Genomic DNA, 11,271 nt, shown 5'->3' with positions numbered 1-11,271 from the left:
CTCCTGGGCCATAATTGGTACTTGGTAATGCTTATCAAATTGAAGGGATTGAAATTAAAGGTCAACAGATATTAGAATCTGATTCAATAAACCAAGTAAAATTAGGCTTTTATTTGTTGTTGTTGTTGTTTTTGTTAATGCTCACGCAAAATTCAAATCTTGCGTGAATTTTGGGACAACCTATATATACTTACCATTTTTAGTCCATTTGATCTATTTTGTGTTGTGAGTGATTTATTGAAGTGTCTAATTTTTTTTTGCCTTGGCACTTGTAGTGGGATGAATAGTGTCCTCTGAAAAAGATATGTTCAAGTCTTAACCCTCTTTACATATGAAATTGGGTCTTTACAGATATAATTAATCAAGGACTTTCAGATGAAATCATCCTGGATTTAAGATGCGTTCTAAATCCACTAACTTATGTTTTTATAAGAGAAATGACAGATAGACACAGAGAGAAGAAGGTCACGTGAGGACAGGAGCAGAGATTGAAATGATGCAGCTGCAAACCAACGAATCCCAAGGATTGTCAAGAGCCATGAGAAGCTAGGAAGAGGCAGGAAGAATGCTTCTCTACAGATTTCAGAGGCAGCATGGTCCACACACCTTGATTTCAGACTCTGGCCTCCAGAACTGTGGGAGAATGCATTTCTGTTACTTTAAGTCACCAAGTTTGCAATAACTTGTTAAGACATCTATAAAAACTAATACAGCACTTAACATATAACTAGCTGAATAGAAAATAATTCTATCTTATTTTCTTCTCTTGAGTTTTTTTTTAAATGCTACTGAACTATACTTTGATTTATTTTGATAAATCTGAAGTTAATTTAATTTTCTTATGCTTATAAATAATTCACACCTAAAGATTTTTAATTTGTCTTTAGAGTCTTGTAATTTTACTAGAATAAGTCACAGACTTTATTGTTTCAAATCAGTTTTCTCAGATTCACCATGGGCTCTTTCGATATTTAGATTTAGGCTTTTCTCTCATTTCTGTAAGTTTTCTTGGATTATAGTATTAAATATTAGTTTTGTTTCATTACTATGTTTTATTTTTCACTGACTTCAATTATAACTTACTTGAATTTTCATTGTCTTCTAATCTAATCACCTTTCTCGGCCCTTATATTTCTTTCTTTATATTATTTTCTCTTGTTTTCTTCTCTTTAAAAAAAAAAATGCCTCTTGCCCTAGTCAGTTTGGCTCAGTAGATAGAGCGTCAGCGTGAGGGCCGAAGGGTCCCGGGTATGATTCCGGTCAAGGGCAGGTACCTGGGTTGCAGGCTCTTCCCTGGCCTGGGCTCTGGTCGGGGCATATGCAGGAGACAAACGAATTGATGTGTTTCTCTCATATGGATTTCTCTCTGTCATTCCCTCTCTCTCTTTCAATCTCTCTAAAAATCAATGGGAAAATGTTCTCGGGTGAGGATTAAAAATAAAATGCCTCTTATTAAATTGTCATTTAAGTCTATTCTCCATTGGGCACCTTGTAACTTAATCTTCACTTCTGAGATTGTTTACTTTTCCTTTAATGTCTTTCCCAATTTCAAACAACCCTCTTTACATTTTTTACATTTTTATAATTCTGTTTCTATTAATTGAATTTTGATTCTGTTGGTTTTTTTTAATAACTCCAAATGATTGTTTGATACTAAATTTAGTGTAGAGTATTGCATTATAGTTTTCTTCTACTTATTGATTAATTCTTTGGGAGAAATTTTCATCAGTTGAAATAGTTTTAATTTCACTTTTTACTTTTTCTTTACAACACCTTCCTTTGGAGTTTGGTTTTCCTCTGTGAAGCATTAGAATTTCTAGTTTACAATCACCCTCTTCAGTCAGTAGAGTGAAGTGCCGTTTCTTTTTTCTCTTTTTTAATATTTTTTTTTATTGATTTCAGAGAGGAAAGGAGAGGGAGAGAGAAATAGAAACATCAATGATGACAGAGAATCATTGATTGGCTGCCTCCTGCACAACCCCTACTGGGGATCGAGCCCGCAACCCAGGCATGTGCCCTTGACCGGAATCGAACTTGGGACCCTTCAGTCCACAGTCCAACGCTCTATCCACTGAGCCAAACCAGTTAGGGCAATGTGCCGTTTCTTTAATGGGTGACATTGGTTGGATGAAAGGGAAGAGTTGGCTTGGCTTTTTTTTTTTTTTAATTTCTGTATGGTTCTTAATTCTTCCCTCTTACTTCCTTCTTTTGCTTTTCTTCCACTTTCTCATGGGCTCCTTTTCTCTATTTACCTCGTTTCCCCCAGAAGCAATACTTCCACAAGGCGGTTACCTCCAGTTTCACGCACATTCAAGTCTGTTCTTTGTAACAGCTGCTGTGAACTAAATCTCAGATCTTGGTTCAACATTTAGCCCTCAATGTTGGTCTTTTCTTTTTTCAGAGGAAATTTTGCCTCTGTGCTACATCTATGCCTGTGCAGCTTATCTCTCCCACTTTGGGTACCCACAGACCAGCAGTGGCAAGCAGAACTCCATTGTCAGCCCTGTTTGAGTTGGTACTTACTTCTCTACTTACAGGTAATTTGAAGCTTGTGATAGTCTCTGTTTCCTAGAAATACCGAGGCATGGAGTATGTATGTCTCCCTTGTTTTCTTTTTTTTTATTTTACAGTTTTGGAAAAAAGTTTGTAAGAGGTCTGGATTTGGTGGTCATCATTATTCTAGAGCCAACCAAAATTCTCCATTAAGCTCATTTCATTTTTGGAACCCATGTTATATGTGTATTCGACTCTCTCATTCTGGCATCCATGTCTCTTACTTTTTATTTGTATTTATATAATTTTTAATTTACATTTTTTCATTTGCATTTTCTAATTTTTTGTCTCTGCTATACAGTATAATATTCTCAAATAAATCTTGTAATTCATTAATTCTCCCTTCAAGTGTGTCTAGTCTGATATTTAACTCTCCCGTGGAGAATTTTTTCTGAAGTTATCCTTTCATGACTCCTGGCTTTCAAAGAGAATTATTTATATATTTCATACTTCATAGATATGTACTTTAAAGTATTAAGATTTTTTAAAGGTTATAGTGCTTCAGACAGTGTCCTGATACACAGTAGGTACTCATTAAATGTTGGTTGTCTTTATTGTGTATTAAGGATACTCAACTCTAGCTCTCATGCCCATAGGATCTTCAGCCTAGACTTCTCTTTCTCTGCAAACATCAAAATCCCAATTTTCAGCCATTTAGAACTAGATCTATTTTCCAGAACCCCGTCATCCAATTTGATTTCGGCTTCCACACATCCCTCTAACTTTCTGGAAGCTCTTTTGGATTCTGGCTTGGTTGTGTGTCCAAAAATTCCTTTATTGCATTTTATATTAACAGAAATAACAAAAACTAAAATATGTATAGCACTCTTAGTAGCCTCCATTTAAAATTCAAGATAACTGGCTGGTGTTGCTCAGTGGTTGAATGCTGACCCATGAACCAGGAGGTCACAGTTCAATTCCAGCTCAGGGCAATTGCCTGGGTTGCAGCCTTGACACCCAGTAGGGGGTGTGCAGGAGGCAGCTGATTGATGATTACCTCTCATCACTGATGTTTCTACCTCTGTATCCCTCTCTCGCTCGAAATCAATAAAAAAAGAAAGCCAAGGTAGCTACCTTTTTCATCCACTTCTGATAACAAGTTCCCTGCAGTGACACTCTGGACTTATCTTAACAGCTCCCCTGTAGAATTTATATCTGTCCAAACTCTGAGAATGGGTTTGGTTCCTATCTTTTCTGTCTATTTGGATAATCTTTTTACAATATTCTAGAACAGTTTAAGTTCTGAAGAATAAGGTGAAACTCTTGCCAACTCCATGCCTGGGGGAAAGGTGGATCACTCCCGCACACGTCTGTGTACAGGACCAGCTTAAGCGCTTTGGGTATAATTGTTTTACACTATAATTTTGCCAGCTATACAAAAAGCATTATACTAAGAAGGAAAAGCTTGACACTCACACTCTTGTCAGGGAATTTATTTTATTTCTGAAACCTGAAAAGAAATCATTCAAGCCAAATAATAAATAAAAACAAATTGGCAGCAAATAGGAGGTAAGAGGAAACAAAGAAATGGAGACAAAGAAGGAAGAGGAGGCACCAGTTCCAGCATGTTACAGTGCAAAGATGAGAGACATTTTATCATAGCCATGGTTGCCAGCAATCCGTGCTGTAAAAGCTTTTTGTAAAGCCTATGGGTCAAAGTCAGCAAGGTTTCCTGCTAAAAGGGGGCCCAGCTGTGAATGATGTAGGGGAGAGAAAGAAGGGCCCTAGGAACTGAGCACAGCACTGGGCAAAGGATGAGGCAGAAGATGAAGCTAGAGGCCAGGGCACTGAGGAAGCATTGGAGCTACGTTAACCATGTTGTTGCAAAGTCAAATGCAAAATAACTCAAAAATGACCAAAAACTATCAAAAAGTTTGGATTTTTTGTTGTTGTTTGTTTTTATTTTCTGTGGAACCTTGTGAAAGGGTTGAGTTTTGCACCAAAGTTTGTAAGAAGCTGATATGGATCCCGTGAAGACAGGAGGAAATTCCTACATCTGGGTTATGGTAGGAATTGGGTCTCTTAAAAGTTTATAGAAGGATTTGGGTCTCAATGTAATAAAAATGCTAATGTCTATAGTGGGAGGAAACAAATACTTTTTTTCCTAAGAAAAGATGGAAAAACTGGAGAAACAACATTACAAAATGTTGTTGTTTAACCAGGGACTCTCTTCATAGCTCCCTCAGTGGCTTCAGCTGGGGACGATGGCCCTGAATAATGTTATACTAAGTATTGAAGGTATGGGTCCCCTCTCCCAGGACCACCATCGGTAGGAACAGAATTAATACTTGCTAATCAGCCCAGCATTGCATTGCCTTCAGCAGTACAGGTGGCCAAATCTAGATGAAACGCAGAAATCACACATCCCTTCTATTTCTGTGTGTTCTTGCCTAGTAATCTATAATTCTCCGGGCTATAAACTGCTCCCTCCTAGCAACAACATACCATGATTTCAATGGCCATTCTTATTCATTAATACCAGCTGCTTAGCAGCGCCTGAAGGTATCAGGAGAAATATGTGTATGTGTAGATGTTTTTACCATATGGTTTGTTAAAAGCCGATGAAGCCCTTTCATGTCAAGCTGGGGTTGGCCAGGCACGATGTGCACACAGCGGAGTCCAGCAAAGTGAAAGGAGGATCAAGGCTTCCTACAAAAGAAGAGTGCCTTTCTTCCTGTCGCTTTTGACTTATGATCTTCTTTATACCTAGTTACCAAAGCTATCTAAACGTATCTCAGGCAGTGTTACCGCTGTGAATTTTTAAAGTGTGTTGCAAAGATTATTCCTTATTGCAAGCATTGAACCCAAAGGCAGGGGGTATGATAACTCTTTCAACACAAATAAAATCTCTTGTTCCAGAGTTGTCAGGTTGACGGTTATTCACACTACAATTTCTTATTTGAAAGTCATGCTCAACAATAAGGTTTTATCAGAGCTGTTTCTATTATGTGGAATTTATTCCATTTTTCAGTAACTATTAACTGCCCATTCTGGTCCAGACACTACATTATGTTCTGAGGACACTGCAGTGAATAGCTGTTCCTGCATTGCCAACCCTAGGGGAAAGCAAATGCAGAGTGAAAGATGTGCATGCAGTGAGTCTGATGAAGAAAACGATAGGATGTATACAACAGTGGGCCTAACCTAGTCTGCGGAGACACAAACGAAGAAATCCTGGAGGAAGTGATCTCTAAACTAAGACTTCCCAAGACAAGCGTGGGGGTTAGCTAAAAGAGTGGGAGAAGAGTTTTCCTGGAAAAGGGAACATGTACATGAGCAAAAGCCCTGAGTAGCAAGGATAATGTCTGTTCGAGCTACTTGCAAATCTTTAATGTGGCTGGAGCTGAGTGATTGTGTGAGGGATGGCGAGCAATGAGTGTGGACACGCAGACACTTTTCTGTTCAGGGTAAGGACATTTGACTTTATGCCAAAGGCAATGGGAAGTAACGGGAGCAGGAGAGTGGCGTGATCAGGTACAGTTTTAAATGATCACTGTGGCAGTAGCTGGGGAAGGGGGACGAGTGGATAAGTTGCTGATGGTCTGGACTAGAGGGTAGTTTTGAAGATGGAGAGAAGTTGCAATTCTGTGGTATGGGAGTGATAAATTGCATTTTAGTTCCCAGGTACTGATTTCCCCATTCCGCCAAACATCTCTTGTCCCAAACTACACGCATTATTCGTCCCATTCTCTCTGTGCTAAGAAGGCCCTGGCAGGTACCAGAAGCCATGGCTTTTAATAATGATGAGGGCCAGAGCCTCAGATACAGCTGCCAGAGCAAATGGAACTGAAGCCGACCAATGCAAACCTGATGGCATAGGGTTATGGAACCTCCTGTGGGATCGGAATGCGGATGACAGCAGGGGGAAAGTAAGAAGTGGATGGAACAAAGAATCACAATCACCCCTTAACCTGGCGCCAAACAGAGCTGAGAAGCACACTCCCTTGGTCGGTGCTGTGTGCACCAAGGAAGTCCTGCATAGCCAGACTTCCTTCTGTAATACAGATCTTAAAGTCTTGCTGAACTCAATTACCCAAGACACACTCTCTGCCATGAAGATCTAAGCAACAAATAGCAGGAAACCAAGCAAAAGCAGAATCAGAAGAGCTGCTGGGAGACGTCTGACTGTGTGGCAGCTAGGTATGAGAGCAACCCCAAGACTAAACCAAAGGCTTTGCATGTGATGAAATTGCTGACCCTCCGCATGACTCAGAGACCTAGACCCAGGTCATCGCCCAGTGCCCTGTGAACATCATTGATTAATGCTCAAAGGCAAGTTCAAATTATTAACAGAAGTCCTGGAATGCAGTCAACCTTTAAGGAAAAAAGTAATGTTCACCTTAATTTTCTTGGACAAAACAGGTGGAAGCTGGCTGACAGCAGGATATCCATGCAGATGTTTTAAAGTTGAAGAAAGTTTATGTTAAACTAAAGAAATGTTTTGAATGTATCATGAAACACAAATCAAATGAGCCAACTGGTCTGTAGAGCAATATGAGAAATACAAAGACACACCAAGCTTATGCACTTACAGAAGCCGATGAGTTTTTGTTAAGATAGAATTATTCATTTTTTTAAGAAAAGATCAATTTGATGCTGAATGTGGCAGGAAAAAAAAGGTTTAATAAAAAGAAAACTCCAACCACTAAAGCTGCATTAACAAAACAAAAATATTAAAACAATCTTATATAATAAAAGGCTAATATGCAAATTGACCTAACAGTGGAACGACCGGTCACTATGATGCACACTGACCACCAGGGGGCAGGTGCTCAATGCAGGAGCTGCCCCCTGGTGGTCAGTGCACTCCCACATGGGGAGCGTAGCTAAGCCAGAAGCCTGGCTCACAACTGGCGAGCGCAGCAGTGGTGGTGGGAGCCTCTCCTGCCTCCGCGGCAGTGCTAAGGATGTCCAACTGACGGCTTAGGCCTAAGCCGTCAGTCATACATCCCCCAAGGGCTCCTGAACTGCGAGAGGGCACAGGCCTGGCTGAGGGACCCCTGGAGTACACAAATCTCATGCACCAGGCCTCTAGTCATTATATATTCATAGATAAAAAGAGCACTTACATGGATACAGTGTGAAGAGGACTTTTAGCCAGAATTTGATGTTCTCAATCATCTCAGAACCATAAAAATGACTGTAGTCAATGGTGTTTGCTCATCACATGAAGCTGAGAACTGAGTTAAAGTAAAATCACTAAATTTCTCCTCACATCTTAGGTCTCCAGTTCAGTTTAAACATCATCACAATCCTCATCATAAGCACAAAATTCTTTGGTCATTTTTTGGCCTCAAGTTACTCAATTGAAATTACTTTTTTGGTCGGGTAGAGAAGAAAAGAAGAGGCATTAGCCTTCATATTTCTATTGGATGAATGTAGGAGAAAACATGCCACTCTACGGAATAGCTGTGGATAACTAAAAATGCTCACATTACTTTTTACCTCCTTCCCACCCAGAGGAAGGGTCTAGGACACCTCCTCTTAAATCTGGCCAAGCTCTATGATTGCTCTGACCAATAGATCATCGAAGAAGTAACGCTGGGCCAGTTTCCAAGCTGGAAGAACATGGCAGCACCTACTTCCTGTTCTTCATATACCCACTCAGGGGGAAGCCAGACACCATGTAAGAAGTTCAATTTCCTGAGACGGTCATGCTGTGAAAAAACCCAAACTTGTTATGTAAAGAGGCTCCATAGAAAGAGAGATGCCTGGCCAGTCCCCAGCTCTTCCAAACTACTCCAGGCCACCAGGTATGGAGTGAGAAGAGATCTTAAGCTTTAGTCCAGTTGAGCGTTCAGATGACTCTAGCCCCCACTGATATCTGACTGAAACCACATGAGAAACCTCCATTGAGAATTGTCTAGCTGAGCAGTCAACCCACTGAATCATGAGAGATAATACATTATTGTTCCAGGGTAGTTGTTACAAAAATAGGATTTTGCCAAACCTCAATGCAGTTTTCCAGAGTTAAATTCTATTGACTTGTGTTGTATGAGTAGCCCAAAGCCATAGGCAGCTACTTAAATTTGAGTTAATTAAATTTAAATATATTTAAAATTCAGTTTCTCAGTAACACTAGCCACATTTTCAATGCTCAACAGTCACAAGTGGCTGGTGGTTACCATATTTCACAGAGCAGATTATACAACATTTCCATTATCACAGAAAGTTCTATCAGACAGCACTATTGCAGAGCAACCCTGAGCCCTGTCCATGCTTCTCTATAGATAGGTGAGGCTGAGAGGGAACATTTGAACAATGAATTCTGTTGTCTTACACATAAAACTAATACAAAGCATAGTTCTAAGACCTATATCTAACTGAATTGTAGAAAAAAATGAAAAACTAAATAAATAAAAAAACAATGTTGGTAAAAGGCGTCCAGATTTAATTTTTCTAAGCACAAGTCTTGAAAGGAAGAGAGAGAGAGAGAGAGAGAGAGAGAGAGAGAGAGAGAAAGAGAGAAAGAAAGAAAGAAAGAAAGAAAGAAAGAAAGAAAGAAAGAAAGAAAGAAAGAAAACTTCTTGTTAATTGCTTTCTTCCAGCAATAACTGGTCTTATTTTATCACTGACTATGGGAGAGATTCTTAGAGGGGGAAATCATCTCAAGCTTAGCCTTGCAAAGCTGAGGCAAGCATGCCGCTGTAATTGAATAGGACATTATGCAGAATTCATAAAGGCTTTTGCCTGACAGAGCATCATTAAGATAAATCAACTGGAAAAGAACAAGGATCCGGTGCCTTGGCTTGAATCCAGAAAAAATGTTGCTTTTCATTATGAGATTCCTTTTGTTCCTTGTGGAAAATTTTGAATCTACACTCAATGTATATGTATATGTCTACATGAGAGAAAATAGACAGGCACGTAAACCAGTTATTGTATATACATCCACGGGCACGGCTTTAGAAAGAGGATACTTAAGATGTCATCTTTTTAAATGCCTTTGGGGCAATTTGATGTTTTGGAGGTTTTTTTAGGTAAAAAATCAAGCTACACAATTTCAAAAGCAATGACTTTCTAATGACATTTAAGATGAGAATAAAGATTAAATCAAGTATCTTTTTAAATGCCTTTGGGGCAATTTGATGTTTTGGGGTTTTTTTAGGTAAAAATCAAGCTACACAATTTCAAAAGTGATGACTTTCTAATGACATTTAAATGAGAATAAAGATTAAATCAAGTGTGAGGTGAAGACTCAAGACACATGAAACTGTAAGAAACAGGGCCTTTCATTTTATTTTGTGTTGGCCCGAGAGGAATTCCTGCCTGTGCTCCCCCTCATTTTTTTGTCCTCAAGAATACTGTTTAGCCTCATACACCAATAAGTCTCAACCGCCAACCACCTCTATGAGGGCTGCATGCTTATTCTTTCTTTCTGAATGGGGAGACGGTGTACTTAGTTTCATTTATAGATAGCCTAGGACAAAAATAACGTTGGCAGAACAGTTCCACATTTGGCAATGTGACAAACCAGAGACAGCTTTTTCAGTGTAGCTCCCCGAAGACTTAATCATCCATATTTTGTGGTGAGAAGCCACTTTAGTTTCCTAAATAACATATTTGCTACATGGAGCATGGAAAGAAAGAAAGAAAGAAAGAAAGAAAGAAAGAAAGTTTCTTGTTAATTGCTTTCTTCCAGCAATAACTGGTCTTATTTTATCACTGACTATGGGAGAGATTCTTAGAGGGGGAAATCATCTCAAGCTTAGCCTTGCAAAGCTGAGGCAAGCATGCCGCTGTAATTGAATAGGACATTATGCAGAATTCATAAAGGCTTTTGCCTGACAGAGCATCATTAAGATAAATCAACTGGAAAAGAACAAGGATCCGGTGCCTTGGCTTGAATCCAGAAAAAATGTTGCTTTTCATTATGAGATTCCTTTTGTTCCTTGTGGAAAATTTTGAATCTACACTCAATGTATATGTATATGTCTACATGAGAGAAAATAGACAGGCACGTAAACCAGTTATTGTATATACATCCACGGGCACGGCTTTAGAAAGAGAATACTTAAGATGTCATCTTTTTAAATGCCTTTGGGGCAATTTGATGTTTTGGGGTTTTTTTAGGTAAAAATCAAGCTACACAATTTCAAAAGTGATGACTTTCTAATGACATTTAAATGAGAATAAAGATTAAATCAAGTGTGAGGTGAAGACTCAAGACACATGAAACTGTAAGAAACAGGGCCTTTCATTTTATTTTGTGTTGGCCCGAGAGGAATTCCTGCCTGTGCTCCCCCTCATTTTTTTTGTCCTCAAGAATGCTGTTTAGCCTCATACACCAATAAGCCTCAACCGCCAACCACCTCTAAGAGGGCTGCATGCTTATTCTTTCTTTCTGAATGGGGAGAAGGTGTACTTACAGTTTCATTTATAGATAGCCTAGGACAAAAATAATGTCGGCAGAACAGTTCCACATTTGACAACGTGACAAACCAGAGACAGCTTTTTCAATGTAGCTCCCCGAAGACTTAATCATCCATATTTTGTGGTGAGAAGCCACTTTAGTTTCCTAAATAACATATTTGCTACATGGAGCATGGAACAGGGGGGAAGGACATGAGGAAGGCCTGAACTCCTATCCCAAGGGCTTCAGAGAAAAGGCATTGTGGGCAATCATCACAAGAATCAGCTAAACATCGCAATTCAAATGTCATGGGAACCTAATTTCTAAGGATCAGGTAAAGAAATAGTTCCTGCAACCACAAAGGC

The sequence above is a fragment of the Myotis brandtii genome, unplaced genomic scaffold, assembly GCF_000412655.1.
Source record: "Myotis brandtii unplaced genomic scaffold, ASM41265v1 scaffold38, whole genome shotgun sequence".
NCBI classification, from domain to species: Eukaryota; Metazoa; Chordata; class Mammalia; order Chiroptera; family Vespertilionidae; genus Myotis; species Myotis brandtii.
This window is presented reverse-complemented; position numbering follows the sequence as displayed.